The sequence below is a fragment of the Cupressus sempervirens genome, chromosome 4 (assembly GCF_028749045.1).
Source record: "Cupressus sempervirens isolate cs-2001-9-10 chromosome 4, ASM2874904v1, whole genome shotgun sequence".
NCBI classification, from domain to species: Eukaryota; Viridiplantae; Streptophyta; class Pinopsida; order Cupressales; family Cupressaceae; genus Cupressus; species Cupressus sempervirens.
Genome location: NC_143121.1, coordinates 687,794,773 through 687,811,825, shown reverse-complemented (window position 1 = coordinate 687,811,825; position 17,053 = coordinate 687,794,773). Strand labels below are relative to the sequence as shown.

Below are 17,053 nucleotides of genomic sequence, written 5' to 3'. Positions count from 1 at the left end.
AAATTAAATAAAAATTTATGCCATACCTATTTGCCAAATCTTTTCTCTTCCTTAGATCTTTAGCTCTGCTCTCATTTTCCCTTTACCCACGATGACATCTGCTCACAAAACAATGCCCAAATTTTCTACTGCTCGACACTTCCTGTTTTCAAAACAATTGTCTTTTCTATTACACAAATTAATCCTCCATATTTTCAGCAGCACAAAAACATTGCTTCCTCTTTAATCAACAATTTTGTCCACCTAACTCTGATACCAATTGTAGAAACACACAACAACTTTGATATGAATTTCATGAAACTCAGAATAGCTCTGATACCAATCTAATGGATAGGCAGAGGACAAAAATAAACACACAGAACAATACGATGTGCTGCCGCACAATAAACTATGTTATATTTCATTCCACCATCATGTCCATTGTATTTACATTACATAATGCCTCTATTTATAGAGGTCTACATTAGCTGACATAGGACAAATAAACTTTTATAGAACTATCTATGACTTCCAGAACTTTACCTAACCCTATACGACTTCCAAAACTTTACCTAACCCTATTCGTAATCCTCTTGAAATTTCTAAAATCCTCTATTATTCATTTACAATTCATTTGAGTTGAAATTACACGTTCCAACAGATATGGCTTCATTTTCTGAGTTTCCTGCTTCTTTGCATGCAAGAAATATAGTAGAAGACAGTTCGTATGCTCAAGTAACACCTACAATATGTGGACTCATTGTTTTCTTGTGGGTTTTGTACAGATTTACTGCGCAAAGGAAAATTGAATTAGGAACCCCCTGGACCGTTTGCATGGCCCGTTATTGGAAATCTGAACCAGCTGAGCAAGCTTCCTCATCGTGATCTTGACGAGCTTGGGAAGAAATATGGGCCCATCATGATGTTGAAATTGGGCTCTGTTTCCACTGTTGTAGTCTTTTCTACTGCCATGGCCAAGGAGTTCTTGAAAACCTATGATAATTTTTCGGAAGCCGGCCTCTTGATAATCCGGGGAAATACCTTGGATATAACTACAAGGACATCGTATTTGCCCCTTACGGGCCTTATTGGAGGCACATGAGGAAGCTGTGCGTGGTGGAATTGCTGAGTGCGAAGAGGATCGAGTCATTCAGTTGTATTAGAGAGGAAGTTATGCTTTCAGCTGTTCGTTCAGTGTGGGAGGTGTCTGAGCAGGGGAAGAAGGCAGTTAATTTCTGCAACGTCTTTGCATCGTTTTCGCAGGAAGTGATGTGGCGGATCCTTTCTGGCAGTAAATTACTATCTTCTAGCGGAGAAGAGATAAAGAAGCTTACAACAGAGGTGATAGTTGCAATCGGAGTTGTGAACATTGGGGACTTCATTCCTTGCTTGGACTGGATGGACTTGCAAGGAGTGAAGGGGCGGATGAAAAAGGTACACGTTGCTTTCGCCCAGTTGATAAGAAAGATAATAGAGGAGCAGCAGCAGAGCAGGATGAAGTTGGGGGGCGAGGAGGAGGAGGAGAAAAAGGTGGGTGCTACAAATGGCATCATTGACGTGCTCGTATAAATGGGAAGCCTCGATGGAAGGCCAATCACAACAGAAAATATTGAAGCCATTGTTTTTGTGCGTAACTATTACAAAGCCCAAATGCTCTTTTTTCAAGTTTGTTGGTTGTTCTTTGTCCTTTATTTGATCTAATGAGGATTTCATATGTTTTTAGGACATGTTCCTGGGCGGAGTTGAAACGACGTCTACGACATTAGAATGGGCAATGACCGAGATTATCAGAAACCTTGCTGTGGCCAACAAAATGCGAGAGGAGATTGATTCAGTTGTAGGCAGAAAGGGGAATGTAAGTGAACGTGATTTAGCAAGGATGGAGTACGGGCGGTGTGTGGTGAAGGAGACGCTGAGGTTACATCCTCCATTACCCTTGCTGATTCCCCACGAATCCACACAGGATTGTACAGTTGGTGGGTACTTCATTCCCCAGAAAAGCAGGCTTGTTCTCCATGCATGGGCAATTGGAAGAGACACATCCGTATGGGAAGATCCTCTAGAATTCAAGCCAGAGAGATTTATGGGTAAAAAGGTTGATGTTGTGAAAGACAAAGAGTATTTCAATATGATTCCCTTTAGAGGAGGAAGGAGAGAATGCCCAGGAGCAGCCATGGCTGACGTAAGCATGAACCTTGTTTTGGCTCAGCTTGTTCATTGTTTCGACTGGAGCGTGGATGGAGAGTTAGATATGACAGAACTCTTTGGGGTCACCACGCCCAGTAGAGGTCACCTTCTGGCTCGTCCCACCTTCAGGCTGTCTACCAGCCCTTAAATTATAAGTAGAGTGCTCCACAATAATTTCTGTTTCGGGATACTAGTTATTAAATAAGATCTTAAATGCGAAGATTACGTCTTCCCACTTATATGTATGATTTCATTTTCGTATCAATATAATTATGAAGCTGGTGATAGTTGACCTCCTTGTTATTTTCATCAAAGTATAAATCATATTGATTGGTTATTAGTGATTGTAAGAATATTTATTTTATCTATCAGATTTCTTATTAATCTTTCATTCACATTTGATTGGGTGATTTTAGTAGTATGGTTAGATTAGTTTGTCTCAATTAAAAATATTAGGAGGATGGTCTTTTATTATTTTGTTAAGTGATGTTGGTTGTTGCTTCGATTGCAATGGTTTGAAGTTGTGCTCTCTGTTTCTTTTTGTTATGTGATTTTCGTATCTAGGTTTAGGATCCTTTCGTCACGATGTACATACAAATCATATCTATACGATCTATTCAAACTCTCACTTTTCATACAATCTAATTTTTCTTAAATTTTGGTTGTTTATTACAACTAAAATATGTTTAAAATGAACAAGTGGCTATCAAAATTGTCACAATTCTCAGGACAACAACAAATGTCTCAAAAACATCAAACCTAATTTACATCGACAACTTATTTTTTTGGATTATTTTTCTTTGGTGGATACCATTTTTTGTATTTATGATGGAAATATAAGATGGAATAGAGACATTTTTCTCCATTTGACACTTTAAAATATCACTGTCCTACCTACCCTAAGTTTTGTGCAAAGACAATGTGTCAATTTTGTCAGTCCATTGGTGTTCAATCACGAAAAAATTAATTTACATCATAAATGATTATATTTTAGATGATGGGAATGGAATAACTACAATCCATTGAAGCGGTGACAAGAATAAATGTAGAGTTTTGATTATTTAAACTATATCTGACAAGTATTCTTGTTATAGATAACACTACAAGATTCTATGTGCAATAAATATAGAAATTAAATCTACATGTCAATAATTACATAATTATTATATAACCAATATATAATTACATATTAATTAATCTCAAGATATTCAATACTTTATTCATCAAAGTAGTTAATATTAATTATCTTTTATTTGGAATTTTCTTAGGGTTAGGCTTTTATCAAGATAAGGGTTAGAGTAAGGATTTAATGGTTAGAGGTCTATAATTATGATTAGAGGTTGGTACTTATGATTATACTTTAATATTTAGAATTATAGTTTAAATTTTTTTATTGGGGTTTACCATTTAGTATTATGATTTTACATTTATGTTAGGGTTTTCCATTTAGCATTATGGTTTAGCCTATGTTTCAAGGTTAAGATTAAGAGTTGAGATTAGAATTAAATTTCTCTTCAACTTTAATCGAGGAGATGATTCCCTTAGCATCTTTTATATTGATCAATCTTCTACCAAAATGAGGCCAGTTGGAAAAAATATGTTAGTAAAGTACCAAAATCAGCCCCTAGTGGACTGTGGGACTATCCACACTTGCAATGTTTGTTGAGAATTATGTCTCAACCTTGCAAGATTTTTCTAGAAAATTGTAGGAAATTCTAAAATTTGTTTGTGGTAGTTTTCCACTTCTTTATGAGTTTGAAAAAGGTGTATGAGTTGCTAAAAACGTGTTTTGTTCCTAGTACAATATAGGAGGACTATTTTTAGAGTATAAACAACTCATTCTATGTTTTTTATATGAGTCTAAACTAGATGAAAAAATCATGGACGAAAAATGCTCTTCTTGGAGTTACGAATGACAAGTGGGGAACATGTGGCATGGTTGTTTTGCCCATGGTTTTTTCTCATCGTTTTGTAAGACCACAAATATTTTCCAAGTTGTAAAAAACTATAAAAGGAGGTCTTGGGGAGGTGTTTGAATTGTCAAATTTTTTTTCTAAGAGTAGGTGCTAGAAGGAGTCTCTCTAAGTTTGAGTTTGAGTTTGAGTTGTGGTGGTGTGCTCCTGTAAGAAGTTGCATTGCAAGTGTATTCTAATCTTCTTGATTTGAGAATACATTGTGCAAGTTTTGGAGGGTGGGGTTTTTCTCCCAAAAGGGTTTCCCATGGTAATCATTATTTTATGTGTTCATTGTTATTTTGATTATGTTATTATGCATTTCTTGAGATCTCTACAATAGTTAGCTGAATTTTCATAATCATCCTCTCAAGATTAGTGTAGGAAATGATTACATGCACCTTTGTTTCCTTGCAAATGGTATCAGAGTCTAGCTAGTTTTGGTTCTATTTTTTGGGTACAGGGTTTCTTGAGCTAATCAAGGTTTGAGTCAAAGCTTGTGCATAGGTTTTCATTTCTGTGTTGCAAGATCGCAAAGATAGCAAGCATATCAAGGAAGATTGATGTAGAGAAGTTTTCTAGCACAAACTTGAGATGTGGAAGCTAAAGATTGATGATCTACTGAATGATCGAGATCTATGGAATGTTATTGATGAAAAAAAGTTGAGGCCCACAAATATGATTTTAGCTAAATAGTATGATTTGACAGTCATAAAAGCTAAAGGTCTCATCAGATTGTGTCTTGCAGACTCAATTTTAATTAATTTCCATGAAGAACCTACTGCAAAGAAGCTTTGGAAGAAGCTAAGTGAGATCTATCAAGAAAAATTATTTGTGAACAAGATTTTCTTGAGGAAGAAGTTGTATTTCTTGAGAATGGAAGAAGGTGGACAGATTTATGAGCATCTAGAAATGTTTAATATGTTGCTAACTCAGTTAACCTCAGTTGGGGTGTCAATTGATGAAGAAGAAAGGTGCCAAATCTTTCTATTTTCATTGCTAGACTGATATGATAGCCTTGTCATGGCCATAGGGAGCACTTTAGTTGTCTTGAAGATGGAGGATGTTGTTGGTTCTTTACTTTCTAAGGAGATGAGAAGGAAGGTCTCTTTGAATGCCAAAGAGGCTTTGAGTGTTTGAGGAAGAGTAAAAGAAAGAGTCAAGAAAGAAAAGTAGAATAGCCATTTCAAGTTCAAGAATAAGGGGAGATCAAAATCTCATGGTAAGTCTAAGGCGATCTTCTAGAATTGTGGCAAACCTAGACACTTCCAAAAGGACTACAAAGAGGAGAAGAAGAAAAAGAAAAAGAAGTGAGATTCTAATTCTAAGTCTGAGAAGGAAGATGGAGATGTTTTCATTACAACCTTGATCACTCATGTGGGTGACAATCATGGTTGATAGGCTCGGGTGCATCTTTTCACATGACTCCTAAGAAAAAAAAATTTAGTAAGTACGAAAAGTTTGATGGTGGTAAGGTGTATTTGGGTGATAACTCATTTCTTGATATTTTTAGTCACAGAAGTATTCATGTGAAATTTTCTCATGGAAGAATTAGAAGATTTCATTGTGTCTTGCATAGCCCAAGACTAGCAAGAAATTTTTTATCTATTAGCAAACTAATAGATGTAGGTGGGCATGTACAATTTTCTGAAGCATGTGTGAAAATGGTTAGAGGTGCTATGTTAGTAGCAAGTGGAAGCAGATTGGGTACATTGTAATAGCTTGATACATGCACAATTGAGTGCAATAGTACTTATGATAAGACTATGTAGAGAATTACTTTGTTGGAGAAGGAGAGGGTTTCTCTTTTAATAGATGGTTGTCATTTCTTGGTACCCAATAGTGCTCTATCTACTGAATCAAAGTTACCTACGAAGAAGACTATGTTATGGCACTAGAGACTCAGCTACATAGGTGAGAAGGGTCTATGAACCTTGAAAAGTAAAAACCTTGTTGATGGGTTGAATGACTGCAATCTTGAGTTTGATTTTTGGTTAAAAGTACAAAGATCTATCACCTTTCAAGCTGACTTATCAGAATGATTGAATTTGAGTATTCCTATCCAAAAATTAGTTTTTTTCAAACATATGATCTAGATAAATTCATTCTAGATAAGTTATATATGGTCTCACACTTTTCTAGTTGGAAATGTCTATTAAATGAATGTTTTAGACTAGTTTGTACTCAATTACTAGAGAAATAAAATTATTTTTAAAAAATCACGTTTCAAAAACTCTTACTATTTTTTCTTATAGTTTTTGAGTAATATATAAACCCCATTAATAGAGCTCAAAGCCAAGAATATTCTTCATATAGATTTTATAGTGTTTTAATTAGATATAGTATATTATAATTAAAATATTCTAGAAGCACATATTTTAACACTCGTAAAAATGTCGATTTTGAGAAAGAAAAAAGTATTAAATCATATCAAAAAAATTTAAAAATTTTATGACATTCTAGACGAGAGAGTCCTCTTTTAGAATGTATAGTTTTTCTTTTGGTTTGAATAGATTTGTTTTGAAAAATGTGGTAGGAAATGAAAACTATTTATTTCAAGTGAGTTGAAATTTGAATCATTATAAAATAGAAAATATAAGTCTAAAGTCAATTTTTATTTTTGATTGTTCTAGCTATATATGTTATCTATAACATAGTCTGAGGTCAAATGAAAATACATTTATTTCCATATAATTTTGTGGTGGGAAGAAAACCTCTAATTTTAAGCATTTTTAGAAACAAAAAAATCATCTATAAAAATTAGGAAAATATATCAATTCTTACTCCAAATAAGTATTAAAAATTATAATCCTGAATGTCATCCATTTCTACACATTTCATTAGTTTACTTCAATTTCAAATTCTAAATAATAATACCCTTTTTATGTCATTGAAGGTGAAAGTTTATACTTTTGTTAGACTTTTCCTTTACAAAAGTGTAACACAAGTTTGGGCTTTTACCCTTCTGTGAGCATTGTATCTATGGTAGAAAAAAACACATTTAGTTTTACTCAAGCTCTGATAAGTCCTCATGCATTTTGGATCTAATCCATTAGGATGTATTTGGTCTAGTTGATGTTCCTTCTATTGGTAGATTAGTTTATTATGTTTCTTTCATTGATGATTTCAGTAGAAGAACATGAGTTTATTTCCTCAGGAGTAAAGCTAAAGTTTTCCGTTGTTTCAAGGAATTTAAAGCAATAGTTGAGTTTTAGACTGGAAAGAAGATAAAGTGTTTGAGAACTAATAATGGTGGTGAATTTTGCTCCAATTATTTCAACACATTTTCTAAAGATTATGGCATTAAAAGAGATAAGACAACTCCATATTCTCCAGAACAAAATGGAGTTGGAAAAAGAAGGAATAGGACCTTGATGGAGAAGGCTAGGAGTATGTTGAATGTAGCTGGATTGGAACAAAAACTCTAGGCTAAAACTATAGCCACTACTTGCTACATGAAAAAAATGTCTCCTACACAAGTTCTTGTTGATAAGACACCAATGGAAGCATGGTCAGGCCATAAGTATTCACTTAGACATCTGAGAGTTTTTGGTTGTGAGGCATATGCTCATGTGCCAAAGGAGAAGTAGAAAAAAATGGACAAAAAATTTATCAAATGTATCTTCATCGGATATAGTTATGGTATAGAAGGATACAGGCTTTGGGATCCTATTGCACAAAAGGTATTTTATTCTAGAAGTGTTACATTTAGAGAAATTAAGCCTTTTTTGTTATAGTGCAGCTAGAATAGATAGAAGAAAAGAAAGATGTGATTCAACTTCCTGCTACACCTGAGAAATTTGAATCAAGGACCTTAGAAGAATGAGATACTGAAGAGAGTTATATTAGTTCTAAATCATCAGAGGAAGAGGGAGAACTTGAACATGAACCTAAACTAGATCTTGATTGAAGGTCTAGTAGATAGAGGAAAGCACCAGAAAGGTATGGATATCCTCTTGATGATTGGATGTGTATATTCTCTTTGAATGCTAATATTGATGAATTGAAATCTGTAGAAGAGTCTCTTGGTATGAACGATTCAGAGTCCTAGAAAATAGCCATGGAAGAAGAGATGGTAGCTCTTAGGAAGAATGACACATGGGACCTTGTACCATTTCCTAAAGGACAAAAGCATGTTGGTTGTAAATGGGTGTTTAAAAGGAATATGGGTTTAGATGGAAGCATTGAGAAATATAAAGCATGATTGGTTACAAAATGTTACTCCTAGATTGTAGGAATTGATTATGGTGAATTTTTTTCTCCTATAGAAAAAATGACATCCATTCAATTTTTACTTTCTATTGTAGCAGCTTATGATCTAGAAGTTGAGCAGATGCATGGGAAGACATCTTTCCTTCATGGATATTTGGAGGAAGAAATTTATATGACACAACCATAACACTTTGTGGTGAAAGGTAAAATGTATTTGGTCTGTAAATTGAAGAAATCCTTGTATGGTCTAAAACAAAATCTTGTAATGTGGTACTAGAAGTTTGATACATATGTATTGAGTTTGAGATTTGTGTGATCCAAATCTAATCATTGTATATAGTACAAGTCTAATGGTGATTATTTCTTGGTTATTACCTTATCTGTTGATGACATGTTGTTTATTGGAAAAGGGAAAGGTTTGATTACAAAATTAAAATCTTAGCTCTCGGCAAAGTTTGAAATGAGAGATCTTGGTGCACTAAGGTACATTTTAGGAATGAATATTATAAGAGATAGACAAAATAGAAACCTTTGGCTAGGCCAGAGTAAGTAAGTTGGTAATATTCTAAGAAGATTCAATATGCATGATTCTAGACCATTGAGTGTTCTTATTACTATGGGAACAAAGCTTTCTAGCTCATAGTGTCCTTCATCCCCATTGGAGATGGAAGAGATGAGTCAAGTACCATATCAGAGTACTATTGGAAGTTTGATGTATGCTATAGTCTATACAAGACTAGACATTTCCCAAGCAGTGGGAGTAATTTCTCGTTACATATCTGATCCATGAAGAGCACATTGGGATGTAGTAAAAAGAGTTTTCAGATACTTGTGGGGTACCTCAGAGTACTCCATATGTTTCCATGGAATAGGAAATGAGCATTCCTTGGATATTCAATGCTACGTGGATTCAAATTGGGCTGGCGATGTTGATAGAAGAAGATCCACTAGTGTATATGTGTTTACATTATTCGGTGGTACAATCAATTAGATGAGAAAGTGATAAGTTGTGGTCACTTTGTTAGCTATAGAGGCAAAGTATATGGTAGCTACTCATGCCTACAAGGAAGCTATCTAGCTTAAGAGACTATTTTTAGATATAGAGTTCAAATAGGGTGTAGTGAAAATTTATAGTGATAGTTAGAGCGTAATCTACCTAGTGGAGAACTTGACATTTCATGCCAGGACCAAGCACATTGATGTACAATATTATTTTGTGAGAGATATGGTTGAGGAAAACAAGCTGAAGTTAGAGAAGGTGGAGGAGACTTTGGTGAATTTTGTTGATGCATTAACTAATCCGATGAGCACAAAGAAATTTAGATGGTGTTCAGAAGGTATGGGTCTCTCGTCCACTAGAAATTAAATCCATGACACTTTGGATCCCCTAACTCTTGCAAGGTGTTTGACAAGTGGGAGAATATTGAGAATTGTGTCTCAACCTTGCAAGCTTTTTCTAGAAAATTGTAGAAAATTCTAGAATTTGTTTGTGGTAGTTTTTCACATGTTTATGAGTTGGAAAAAGGTGTATGAGTTGTTAAAAATGTGTCTTGTCCCTAGTACAATATAGGATGACTATTTTTAGAGTATAAACAACTCATTATATGAATTTTATGGGGGTCTAAACTAGAGGACAAAATCATGGACGAAAATACTATTCTTGGAGTTACAAACGACAAGTGAATAACATGTGGCATGGTTGTTTTACCCATGGTTTTGGCCCATAGTTTTGTAAGACCACAAATGGTTTCCAATTTGTAAATCACTATAAAAAGAGGTCTTGGGGAGGTGTTTGAATCATCGAGTTTTGTTTGCAAGACTAGGTGCTAGAAGGAGTCTCTATGTGTTCGAGTCTGAGTTTGAGTTGTGGTGATGCACTCCTATAAGAACTTGCATTGTTAGTGTATTGTGATCTTATTGATTTGAGAATACATTGTGCAGGTTTTGGAGGGTGTATTTTTTCTTCCATAAGGGTTTCCCCATAGTAATCATAGTGTTATGCATTTATTGTTGTTTTGATTATGCTATTATGCATTTCTTGAGATCTCTACAATAGTTAGTTGAATTTTCATAATTTTCTTCTCAAGATTGGTGTAGGAAGCAATTCCATAGGCCTTTTCTCCCTTGCAATGTTGTTACTAACAATGGAAAGAATAAAAAATGTCACATTTATTATTGTCCCCATTACACAGGAAACTAAGTTGTGGAAAGTGATAAGCTTGATACAAGTTAAAATGACTAGTATAATATTTCATGACCCAAAATAAAACAATAAAAATGGGAGGAGGGAGCATAAATCTATCCTAGCCATTTTTAGATTTGATCATCTCTTATTTCTCATCACCCTTGAAGAACCTCTATTTGAACTGACTGTAAATCGTTGAGGTTTTTTGTCCAATGCAATCCCTTTCACATTTAAGCCCAATCACTTTTACAATTATCTTAGGGGTGATGAAAAAATTCAAGTTACCAATCATAATCATACCTTTGTACCAAGAATTTGAAAATATATAAGACAAAATGCATTTAAATCCTCTCATAGTTTTAATGTAGCACCTCATACCATCATTCTAGAAATTATTCCATATTTCAACATTTCACTTCAATTCTATTATTTCTTTCAGCTCAATCTTCTTTAGCATACCTCCCATGATTCTAGCCTTACTTAATTCATATCTCTTCTTGAATTTCTTTTGAATCCTCAATAATTTATTCTAGTTTTTCTTCAACTTTTTGCATTATCCCAGTTTCATCTTTTTTTTCACAACCTTTTCTAAGAGAAACTTCAAGAAAGGAATTTTTTACCTCCAAATGTACAAAGCTATGATGAAATATAATCATAGCTAAAAGAATCCTCAAAAAATGGTTATCCTTATATTGAGTGACATGACTTTTGGCTTCACTTGCACCCTTCTACTTGTTATATCACTTTGGTAATTTATGTTAATGGATAAAAAATCATAATTGTTATCCCACTTACCCTTATCAAATCTCATATCCATCCATTTTTTAAGGAAATATAATCAACAACTTTATTATTACGTGGCCCTTCCAATTTTTTTTATTGATGGATAATAGGCCACAATGCCCAATATTGCATTTATATTTAGAATACCATCTCTATTGGAAACCAAAGATTAGAGATAAATATCTATCCTTGGTATATTCCTTACATAAATATCTTAGAGTAATTTAGCAAATTTTAGTACCTATTTTTGGTTTTTGAATTTACAGCTTCACTATTAATAATTCCTTGTGAATATAACTTAAAAATTAAACTTGGCAATGATGAATTTGTTAGAATGAAAAAAGATATGATTCATAATCATTATTGGAACTTATCTCCTATCAACTTTATTTTAAAATCAAATGGTATATAAAGAAAAAATTTAAGTAATAAAAAATATGTCACTTATTAACATTTTAATTCCTTAAATACTCCATAAAGAGTCATTTAAATGATGGTGTACAACTTGATGTATGATAGGGGGTGTCTTTTCACAATGGGCCTAGTTTTCATGAGGTTATGATGATGATACATTTGGAGAAGACTTATAATTTACTCTTGCATTACCTTGACTAGAAAGCTAGCAATCATTACTTGTGATGGGAATGGGAAAGCCAATATTCAATGAAATATTGGGAAGGATATTTTACGTCATCTAAGATGGATATAAAAATCTCAAAACTAGGTTTCAAAAGAAAAGCATAGATATAATATGATCTGGAAATCTAATTATTATTGTAGCTTCATTGTTATGACACTTGAGTGGCCTTTATTCAGTTGGAGTTTTCATAATTTCAAGCATCACTTCCTAGAGTGTAAGGGTTTGGCTCTAGTTTTCAACACTTTGATGAAGGAAATGGGTGCCAATATTAAGGAAGGGGTAGAAGAGTTTGTTGTGGACCTTGATGGTGATTGAGTCTTGGAGAGGGCTAATTCAAGGATTGGACCATCAAGAATTGAGAGAGTTTTTTGGGAAGACAAAGCTGTGTGGTCTTATTTGAAGGAAAGAGGTTTCATCCCGTTCATGGAAGGTATCGAGGGCCATGAAAAGATGGTCACTTGGTAGTTCATTGACTATTACAAGAAGCAAGTGGTTACCATTGATGAGATCTCCTTCAAGATCGTTGAAGAGTTGATAGCTAATGCTACCAGCTTGTCCATGGAAGTGAAATTGTGGAGGAAGAAACCAAGAGTTAAGGACAAGACAAAGCTCAAGGAATTATTTTTCTTTAATGTATCCCATGTCCACTTCCATGGTGGTTTTGTGAGGGAAAAGCTTCCTAAATTATAGGATATGGTCTATTCATAATACTCTATGTTACTATGGCGGACAGAGTCAAGGTCTATTATTACTATCATTTTCCTATTCAAAATCACTTTATGAACAAAGATTGTATTTCCTCCATTTTTCTCGTATTACAATACATTGAGGATTTTGTGTGGAATATTAGAATGAGAAATGAGGGGAAAAATGATTTTTCCTACCATCAAGCTTTTATTTTTCATCTTTTTAAATTTCTCAAAGGCCTACACCCTCAAAATATGAGCCTTAGCCCATCTCCCTTGAAAATTATTGCCCAAAGTTCCTTCCCTATTTCATTGAGGACTTCATTTCCTTAGCTAAGAAGATTAAGAAGGAAAAAGTTGAAATCCTTGGTTTTGATAACTAATGTAAAAGCATACTGGGTTTCCTTGAAATCTTGCTCATTTTGTTGATTCTAGTAGATTTCATTGAGTTTAAGTATTAACTAGTAGTGTTAGCCAATTTTTATTATTGAAAAGTGACATTAACTGAGTTTTAGCATTAATCAGCAGTCTTAACTGATTTTTAGTGTTAACCAATAGAGTTAACTGACTTCTAGAGTTAATTGAATTCTAGTGTAGAACGAGTGTTCCTTTGTGTCCCAAGTGATGCCTATGTTTTGTGATCAATGAGTTAGGTAAAAAGTCAAGTAGAACTATTTTTTTATCTCTAGCAAAACAAGTGACCTAATCATTGAAGTGAAAGGGAAGAAAATCTTTTTCACATTAGAAGAGAGGATCGGTTTGCAAAGAAGACTCAAAATAGGCTTATAGAGAAAATTGAGAGTTAGGTACTGAATTAGTTCTAGTCAACTTAAAACAGGGTATGTCTCTTAATAGAGTGGTCTAAATATATCTTTGTAAATCTCCTAATAGATTCCTTACTTTATTGTAAGTGTTAAAACCTCTAACAAGGTGAGACCTAATAGTCTCAAAAGATTTCAATAGGGTAGAACCCTTACAAGATAGATCATAAATTGTGGTCAAACATTGTAACCTTATAGGTTAAAATTATTACTATAGTCAGGAAGATTTGTGGGTGTCATCCCCAACCCAGTTTTACCTTCACCTTGGATGGTTTTTGGGTGACCAAATATTTTGTTATGTGTTTACTTTCATGCATGTGATAGATTAGATTTGCATGCTACAATAAGTTTACCATTACTTACATGCATATAACAACTAGTGAATGTGTGAATGAATTGATGAAAAGAGAAAGTGTTTAAGATTTTGATTTAGCCCCCCCCACCCCCACCCCCCCCACCCCCCTCACCTTGTGCTCCCCCCAAGTATATTTTTATTATATTTATACTTCGGAATCAATCAATCAACCAATAGTGTTAATTGAGTTTCAATATTAACCAACAGTGTTAACAAATTTTCAGTGTTAACCAATAGTGTTAACATGGTTCTAGTGTTAACCAAGGTCTAGTGTTAATTGAGTTCTAGTGTTGACTGTGTGTTCCTTCGTGTATTGATTGAACATTATATTTCTTGATCCTTGGTTCCTTCTTTGATCGAGTTTTTCAGTAATTGGTTCTTAGTTTGAGCTGACTTATGTATTTAATTTAGATTGTAAATTTAATGATAGAATCTCATCTTGGGATGTATATAGACTATTTTAAGGCCAACTTTATTTTATGTAATGATTGAGAATCTTTTGTAAGCTATTTTGGTAAGTGTAAGTAAGGATATTTAGTTTATGTTCAGTGGGACTTATAGATTTGAAAGTAGATGTTTCTAGAAGTGCAAATTTTAAGTTGGATCATAGATCTTGAAGCTGTATTTGTATTTGGCTATAACCTAGAAGGCCTTATAGCTGCACATCTATGCTAATAATTAGATGATTCAATAAAAGTATTTTTTTCACTCTCTCCTTGCTGTTTTTCTCTACGTTTTCTTCGGTTGGGTTTACTTGGCAAGGTGTTTGTATAGTTAGGTGTGCCTTTGGCTCTAGCTATTTCTATCACACCATGTGTCAAGCGGTGTCAAAGGTTGAGGTTCATCCTTGTGGGGATACTAGCTCTTACCAAGGAAGAGGTAATTCTTATTCTAGAGATAGTTTTTGTCGTAATTGTTTAAGATGTGGTAAAGAAGGATAGAGATCCTTTGAGTGTAGATACTCTGCTGACAATGAACAAGGTAAAAAAAATTCTATAATTCAAGGAGATCATGAGGGTTCACCAGGTGGATATGAAGTTGGAGAAAATATAATGGTGAAAAGAACTTTGTGTAGTAACTTAAGGGAATTGATGAGGAACCTATCCTAAGGAGAAATATTTTCAAGACCTGATGTAAGATAGTTGGAAAATACTACTAAGTGATCATTAATGGTGGAAGTTCAACAAATTTGACAATAGAGGAGCTGGTTACAAAGTTGTAATTACAGAGGTTGAAGTATCCTAAATCCTATCATGTTTCATGGATCAGGGATGAGCATTCAATATTGATTAGATATAGAATCTATGGATGATAATTTAAAATTATAGTTTAGCACTTAGAATTATTATTTAAAAATTAGGATTACAATTAGGGTTTACATTTTAGGATCACATCCTATCTTTAAGGATTATGAAATTTGTAATTATGGTTAAGATTTGAATATTTTAGTGTTTAGTAATTTAGATTTTAGCATTTAGGGCAATTATTGAGCAATTAGGGTCTAGCATTTATAATCATGGTTTGGCATTTAGAATTAAGGCTAGGGTAAGGGTAGATGAAAGAAGTTGGGTTTCAATACCATGGAAGTCCATGGATGGAGATCATACTCATTTAGAAATGGGTACTTGTATTTAAAAAAAGGGCACCTATTTTTTAGTCTTAAAAAATGGGTACCCGTTTTTGAATTTATTTTTTTTGAATTTTTCAAAAATGGGTACCCATTTAAAAAGAATAGGTTACCCATTTTTTACTTTTAAAAAGTGGGTACCAATTTCTAAAAAGTTTCAAATTAATTATTTTTGGGAGATTTTAAATGCATTTTAAATGCTGATTTTAATTTTTCAAAATGGGTAGCCATTTTTGAATTTCAAATATTGAGTGCCCATTTATTACAACATGGGGCAGGATTACTTTTCCTTCCTTGGATTTTGGTTTGGGATAGGCTCGGTGAGACCAAGCTTATGCCTTGACTTGTCAAGATTTGGCTAAGCATTGAACTAAGAAATTCATGCCTTGCCATAATTTATAGAGGGTCTTCCCAATCAATTTTTTTTATGAAACAAAAACCCATTAGAGCTCTCACTATTTTGATTTCAAAAATATAAATTTTATAGTATTATGATTTTAGTTACTATTTTTTCATTATTTTTTAATCAAAGGTGGCACCTAAATGTAAAATAGTAAAGTTCACTAAAACTGTAATAACTATTATGATTTTTCTTAAACTAATTTATATACCGTCAAATTGCATACGATTTTTTTGAAGTTAAAATAAAGAATTTTTGAAAAAAGTTAAATTTTGATCAAATTATGGTATCCGTACATTAGAAGTTTTAAAATTTACCTTTATAGCGAATTAAAATTTAACAATAAAAATATTATTCAATGAAAAATAAAGGAAAGATATTATCATTAATCTTTTGTGTGTTAGGTAACTTTTTTTAAAAAGGATTTACAAAAATTCATTTATTTGTGTCAAATTATGGTGTTCATACACAAGTGTGGTATGGTCTTGAAACATGCATTTTTAAAAAGTGGCTTTTAAATATCCATACCAAAAAAAAATCTATCATATGGCTACACAAATAAATTACATATACAAAAAGTAGATTCTAAACACTACAATTTTTATTTTTGAAGTTTTCTATATTCAATCTCTAAATGCATCACTTTTTGACATCAATTGACAAGAAATTTCAAAAATAAGAAAAACACTTCCATTTTTTGCCCAAAAGTGAGACCCAAATTCTTGCACTTACCATTTAATAATTTTAATTATTTATGTGGGAACATTAATTTAAACATGTTTGAATGTAAAGGTAATGGAAAAATAGGAGGTCATTACTTGAATTGACAATTAATTTTTAATATCAAGTGCACACCTTTAACTTTCAAAGAGAAGTGAAGTCCTATTTTTAAATGTTTCACAATATATGTAAGATAATGTGAATGACATAAATGGAAGTAAACTCAAAATATAAAATTGGTTCAACACATTTCTTCAAATGAGGTCTTGCAAGATAAAATTTTAAAACAAAAACATGTGTTAATAAATACATAAATTAATATGAGCTATCTGAATTATGTAAATATGTGTAATGTATATACTCACTATGTGTAACTACACAATATGTTGATGTTTGATCTACCTTACACATTTAAATTGGCATAAATTGTAATTGAGACCTAAATACATACATACATACATACATACATACATACATACATACATACATACATATATATATATATA

General features: G+C 33.0%; 1 pseudogene; it reads left to right on the top strand.

Annotated features, from left to right (window-relative positions):
- Window positions 1–1,077: 1,077 nt before the first annotated feature.
- LOC149563139 (cytochrome P450 750A1 pseudogene) lies at window positions 1,078–2,314 on the top strand (annotated as a pseudogene).
- Window positions 2,315–17,053: the final 14,739 nt, after the last annotated feature.